Source organism: Ambystoma mexicanum, chromosome 5p (assembly GCF_040938575.1).
Source record: "Ambystoma mexicanum isolate Mex_15411 chromosome 5p, UKY_AmexF1_1, whole genome shotgun sequence".
NCBI lineage: Eukaryota > Metazoa > Chordata > Amphibia > Caudata > Ambystomatidae > Ambystoma > Ambystoma mexicanum.
The window spans coordinates 1,207,584,807-1,207,592,070 of NC_090930.1; positions in this window are offsets into that span (position 1 = coordinate 1,207,584,807).

The window sequence follows — 7,264 nt, forward strand, 5'->3', positions numbered from 1 at the left end:
CGAGCATTCGAAATATCTCTACTGCCTTCATGAGGACAAAACGCACGTGGAGAAGGACTGTGCGTTTTGCAGGAACATGTCGGAACGGACCATCAGGGACGACACCTTCGTCTCTCCAACTGGCTGGAAGGAAGGAGTCGGTCAGGTGAGAAGAAGAAGTCCGAGCGGTCTTCTAAGTCCTGTGAGGGCGCCCCGGCGACGGGGGCCCAACAGAAGGCAAAGCACTGCGAGTCCGCGGGCACCGGGAGCGCCGAACGGTCGGGCTCTTCGGCTGCCAGGCAGGGCGCACCTTCCCCGGCACCATCAACCACAAGCCAACGCTCTGGTTCGCGGAAGAGGAAATCCAAGAACCCATGTAAGCCTCTGGAGAGGCCCCGGTCGATCTCTAAGGATTCGGCTGAGGGGGAGCGAGGCGATGACCCTCCCCCCAAGGTGAAGGCCTCAAACACGCCTAAGGCGGTAAAGGCATTAATTCACCCGGCCAAGTCCTGTATAGAGGGAGTCGCGGTGGCCCTGGCGCAGCCTGTGGAGGCTACACCAGTGGAGGCGACCTCGGGGCCCAGAGTCGCCCTGCCTCCACAGAGGAAAGCCTCTTTTAGACCTATCAAAAAGACCCCCGTGAAGACCCCGGTGGAAAAGGAGGGGGGTTGCGGGGGTGGTGACCATTGTGGACACGGACACAACATCCGAGGAGGAGTTGGCAGAAGTCCTGGAGGGCCTCGATGAGGGCGTCGAGGAGGCCCGTCCCCACGGGAGGGATCCCGACGAGGGTGACGATGAAAGTGACGGCGGCACTGGCGAGGGTCCTAGTCAGCCGTCGCTTCCGGAGCCGCAGGATAACTCGGCGGCCATTTTGTTGGTGATACAATCCTTATGTTCAGAGATAAGGACGAGATTGCCCTTGCCACCGACGGAGGACCCGGTACCAGGTCCGGCGGAGGGACCAGAGCCGGTCCCGGCAGGAAGCCCCCCGAAAAAGAGAAGACGGATCCACCCAGCCTCGCCTTCTCAGCCCTCGCGGCCTGCTCGGCCTTTACCCACATCCCCCGTCCCTGGGGATGACACGGGAACAGACACAGCCACAAAGGGTACCGACGACGATGGCGGTGACGACGGGACGGAGCTCCCATCACCAGCCCGGGCCTTCCCGTCCGATGAGATCGGATCTTTCCACGCAATGATCGCCAGGGCATCTGAGCTTTTTCAGCTCTGCCCCGAGGAGAAGAAGAAGGAAGGTTTCCTTTACCAACGGCGTGAGGCCAGGAGGAAGTCAGTCTTCGCCGTGCCTCTGCTGGATGACATCTGGGGCGAGGGTCTCTCTCTTCTCAAGAACCCTGCTACGACGCCTGCCAAAAAGGATCGGTACGAGAAGAAGTACCGGGTCCCCGACGTGGCCCCTCTGTGCTTTAGGGCACAACCTACCCCGGAATCTCAACGTCAACTTCCCCGCCGGACGGCAAAGGGAAGAAGCTGGACGCAATGGGACGACGAGCTATCCCGTCAGCGGCAACAACGATTAAGGCGGCCAACGCCTTCGCGATTGTGGCCCGCTACGACAGGGAGTTATGGTTCAAGATCGCCCCCCTGTTGGACTTCCTACCGGATGACAAGAGGGCCGAGGCCCTGGAGATCTTGCAAGAAGGCGAAGTGGCGTCAGACCACGCCATTACGGTGGCAACGGACATTGCCGACACCGGTTTCTGCCAGCTAGGCAACGGCGTTTGCCTTAGACGACGAGGTTGGCTCAAGGTGACGGATTTCCGCCAGGATGTGCAGGCCAAGGTGCTGGACATGCCGTTCGACGGGAACAACCTGTTTGGGAAAACGGTGGATGAGTCCCTCCAAGCCATCAAGGTGGACACAGAGACTGCTAGGGCCCTAGGCGTCCTCTGGCAACGGAAGCCGTCCTTTTGGAGCACCGGAGGCAAGCAGAGTGCCTCCAAAGGATTCGGCGGTGGCTCCTCTACGTACCGCCAAGCGGCCCGCTCCTTGTCGCAGGAAGCCTATAGAGGACGAGACAAGTCGGGGGGACCACGCCGTCGTCGTCAGGGAGGCCAAGGCGGCAAGGCGTCCGCCAAGCAAGATTGAACCAACAGCGGGGTCGGGCCCCCAACGAAGCACCCCAGTGGGAGGCTGGCTGGCGAGGTTCATCAGCATGTGGGAGTCCATCTCCACCGACCGTTGGGTGCTGGACGCCCTGGGCCAGGGGCACGCCCTTGAATTTCTAATAAAGTGCTCCCGCATTCCACCCGTGGTCAGGAAGGAAAATCACGTCCCTCAACTACTCTTGGAGGTGAGGGCGTTGCTCAGAAAAGGTGCCATCAAGCTTGTCCCGAAGAGGCTCTGGGGCTCTTGAGTATACTCAAGGTACTTCCTGGTAAAAAAGAGGACAGGAGGATGGCGCCCCATCCTGGACCTGCGACGGCTGAACAAATACATCAAGGCACAGAAATTCCAGATGGTCACCCTCCAGCACATGCTGGGAAGCTGGAGGAGGGCGATATCCTGTCGTTGGATTTGGAGGATGCGTACTTCCACATCCCCATTCTGAAAGGTCACCGAAAGTTCCTCAGGTTCGTGGTACAAGGACGGCACGACCAGTTCAAGGCCCTCCCGTTCGGATTGAAGTCGGCACCCAGGGTGTTCACTAAGTGCCTCGCACCGGTGGCTTCGCGGCTGCGCCTGCAGGGGATCCACGTCTACCCCTACCTGGACGACTGGCTCATCCGAGCAGGGAAAAGGGAGCTCGCCGTGGATCACACAGCAAAGACCGCCCAGCTGCTCTCGGACCTGGGATTCGCCATCAACTTTCCCAAATCCCACCTGGTCCCGTCGCAAGTCGCACTGTTTCTGGGACCGAAGCTCGACACAGTGGCGTGCCCGGCCTCACCGTCGGAAGAAAGGACGAAGGCCATCCTGGGCAAGGTGCAGCGCCTGCTGACCACGGACGTGGCCAGGGTTAGGTCCATCAAGTCCCTCCTCGGGATGATGTTCTCCTGCATATATCTCGTGCGCCTGTGCAGGCTTCGGATGCTCCCTCAGCAAGATTTCCTCGACTCCCGCTGGATCCAAGCGACGGGCAGCTTCGAGGACAGGATCCCGCTCAACGAGACCTTCCGACGAGCGATCCGGTGGTGGGGCCGCCGCGCTCATCTGAGGGCGAGCACAGACTTTCAGACCCCATCCCACCAGATAACGGTGACGACGGATGCCTCCCTGGAAGGGTGGGGAGCGCACACCGGAGAACTTCACGTGAGAGGCCTCTGGCTGCCGAAAGGAGAAGACACTCCACATCAACATCCTGGAGCTCCATGCAGTTTTCTGGGCCCTCAGGTCCTTTCTCCCGTCCCTCAAGGGCAAGGTGGTGAGAATCTTCACCGACAACACCACCACGATGTTCTACATCCGGAAGCAGGGAGGAACCAGATCCCCAGCCCACTCCAAGGAAGCCCAGGATCTGTGGCATTGGGCCGTCGCCCAAGGGATGTTTCTGGTGCCCTTTCATCTGGCAGGGATCAAAAACACCATCGCCGACTCACTCAGCAGGGAGCTGCGCTCGTGCCACAAGTGGGAACTACGTCAGGATCAAGTGGATCGGCCTGTTCGAGACAGCGACAAACTCCAAGTGCCAGAGGTTCACCAGCAGGTTCCCCCAGCCGAGGATCATGGGCGATGCTTTCTCATTCCACTGGTAAGGCCTGTTCCTTTATGCGTTCCCTCCGTTGCCGTTGCTGCTCCAACTCGTCAACCAGCTCAAGAGGTCCCGGTGCAGGATGATCCTGGTCGCGCCGGCGTGGCCGAGGCAGATCTGGTTCCCGGACCTTCTGGACTTGTCAGCGTCCCCACCAGTCAAGCTGCCGGCGGACGCGGATCTTCTCTCCAGAGAAGGAGGCGCCATACTTCATCACGACCCGGAGTCGCTGAACTTGCAGGCCTGGCTCCTGCAGCGCTAGAGTTTGGAGGGTACGATATCCCCGCTGACTGCAGAGAGGTCCTTGCAAAAGCCAGGGCGTCCTCAGCTCTCAAGTGCTACGGACATAAGTGGAAGAGGTTCTCTGTCTGGTGCCGTGCACAGAAGATTAACCCTCTACAGATTACGGCCCCTCAAGTGCTGCCGTACCTACTGTCGCTGGCCAAGGCTGGACTGGCTCACGCCTCCATCAAGATACATCTGGCTGCGATCTCCCGATACACCAGAACCACAGGACGGGCGTCCTTGTGGTCCCATCGCCTGGTGAAGGAATTTATGAAGGGACTGTTCCGATCGATCCCGCCGGTGAAGGCCCCTGCCCCGGCGTGGGAACTCAACGTGGTGCTGACCAGGCTCATGGGGGCGCCATTCGAGCCCCTGCATTCGGCGCCGCTGAAATTCCTGTCGTGGAAGACTGCGTTTCTTGTGGCCATCACCTCCGCACGGCGAGTGGGAGAGATCCAGGCCCTATCCTGCAAGCCTCCATGCTTGACTTTTCACGACACAAGGGTGGTGCTGAGGACGCACCCCTCGTTTATGCCCAAGGTGCCGTCGGACTTCCACCTCAACAAGCCCTTGCTGCTACCTGTTTTCTTCCCGTCGCCTTTGTCTCCGCTCAAGAGGACTTTGCACTCGCTGGATGTGGCTAGAGCACTGAAGTTCTACATGGACCGAACGGTGAGTTTTTGGAAGACATCACAACTGTTTGTGAACTTTGGACCTGTGAACCAAGGGAAGGCGCTCTCGAAGGCTTCCATTTCCAGATGGCTCTCCGGCTGCATCATGCATTGTCATCGGTTGGCAAACCGACGGTTGCCCGGCTGTCCGAGAGCCCATTCGACCAGAGCGATCGCTGCTACCAAAGCGTTCTTGTCTGGTGTGCCCCTGCTGGACATCTGCAGGGCTGCTACGTGGAGGTTGACGCACACCTTCACGAGATTCTACTGCGTCGACCGGGATTCCAAGGAGGAGTCCAGAGTCGGCCAGGCAGTGCTGCGCAACCTGTTCGCTTAAGGTGTGCCTGGTGGAGAGGTAAGAGATGCTTAATGTTGAGTTTTATGTAATGCTTAATGTTGAGCCTTGCCACCTCCCGTGGTTGTGCATGTGTACTGCTATGTATTCTTATATTCATGAGCATGTGAATCCATGCCAGACCCCATGCTGGAGAAGGAACAAGTTACTTACCTGTAACTGTTGTTCTCCAGCATGGGTCTGGCATGGATTCACATGCGAACCCTCCCTCCTGCCCCTCTACGGCTCTTCACTTGGTCATACTTGTTAGGCAGAAACCTGTGCAGTTCCCTTAGGGACTACTTCAAAAGGCTTAAGACTACAGGTGTTGGCAGTAAACCCAATTGGTAGCAGTCTGCACCACCCAGATTTACCTGGTAGCTGTGGCTGAGCAGCCAGACTTCTCTCGAGAAGAGTTAGACAGTATATAGAGTATACAAGATAGGTACCAAAATACAGTAGCACAAGCAAACACTGACCAGAGCTTTTGGTATCAAGTATATCATTATTTATTTAAAGACACACTCAGAAACACTCTAGCACTATTATTATAAGCAAGTTCAAAATCACTAGTAATATATGTACATCCCTTATTCCTTATTAGATAAGTCTTAGTTAACACCACTTATTTCCAGACAGAGGTGAGCGCTTAACTAAGGATGGCACTCCAATAAGTTAAGAAACAGGGAGGGAAAAGGCAGAAATTAGGAACAGCACACAACACAATACTTTAGAAGCACTCAGCAAGGCAGGAAAGTGAAAGTCTACTTGTGAGCAAAAGGTTCAGAGGCCAGGCTCCCTCTTGGAGAGAGTAGAACACCAATGTGCCCAAGATCACACAGTTTGAAAGGCTTAGAAAGTCTTGCAGAGAGTTTAAAAAGGAATCAGTTCAGCTCAGAAAAGTTCAATTAGCCAGCCTAGTGTCAACCCAAGTGGTAAGTTGAGGATTTACGAGACACCCCACACAGACCGTTGCGAGGGAGGCCAGGCTGACACAGCACCTTGAAAGTGGAGAGAATCCTCCAGCGGGGGCAGTTGTTCCTGGCAGCGGGTGCAAGTCGTGGCGTTGTCCGGAGGAAGAGAAGATCTCGACGTGGAGGAAAGCTGAAGGTCGTTGCACTGCCAGAGAAGAAACCAGCCGCGGAGTTCTCCGGTTAAAAGGTACTGCCCTTTTATTCACGGTGGTGGAGAAAACATGGTATTCCGGTTGCCGGGGTGCTTGGCACAGGCAAGGCGCCCACGAGATGATCCGGGAAGGTGAAAAGGGGGGAAAACTGGTTATCCCCACCAGCCAAAGGAAGAAGACTCTTCGGGATGAAGATCTCCTCTGTCTATGGAAGAAGTGGTGAGTCGGTTCAGCAGGGCTCCACCGGTGGTGTCGTCGTTGCAGGTCGGCTCAGCTTCTCCCTCTTCGGATTCTTTGGTCCTGTGGCGACGTCTGAAGTTCCAGTCCCCAAAGCCCTGCTTTTATGCAGAAAACCCCCATTCATCAGTCCTAGCTGTCACTCAAACATGCTAAGTGGTGAGCCGGGCGGCTCACCACTGGGCCAATCACACAAGAGTGCGACTTGAGTTGCCAAGGCAACTCAGTCCAGGGTGCCTAAACCCCCTCCCACAGCCCCTGTGGTACCCAGACAGAGTGGCACCACTTTTGGAGGCTTCTGTGGAGAAGCCCGCCAAAAAGTGGAACAAAGGGCTCGACTTGGGTTGGAGTCACAGAAGCGAACACAAACGCCATTTCGGAACTGAGTTCTGGCAAAAAATACCAACCGGTGAATTAATATTAAATAAATAAACCAGCGGTATGTTTGAGGCTATGTTAAAAAGTATTAGCCTCGAACAATGGGAAAATCCCATAGGAATATATTCGCGGTTGAATATAAAAAGTAGTATCCACTGCCACCAGCCAAAACTCGCTCAGGGGGGACTGGACAGTACCCCCTCGAACAACAGACCCAGGGGCAATCGAATTGCCCCTACCAGTATGCCCACAATATGATGGTTTGTACTGGTTCTGTTCACAATTTAGGACTAGTAAAGCCAATGGTGACTTTACATGCCCTGGGAGACAATAGTCAGTCCTAGGGTACGGAGTCTATGTTTGGGGGTCACTATGACACCCCTGTGTTACGGCAAGGAGGGTGCTGTGTAACACACATACCAAAAACACATGAAGCCCTATGGAGTAAAAGACCCCATTGCCCATCAAACACATTACAAAGTCAAAGGATATCTCAAATCATGTCTAAGAGTGGGAGAAAAAGAGTCTCACTCTTAGCAGGA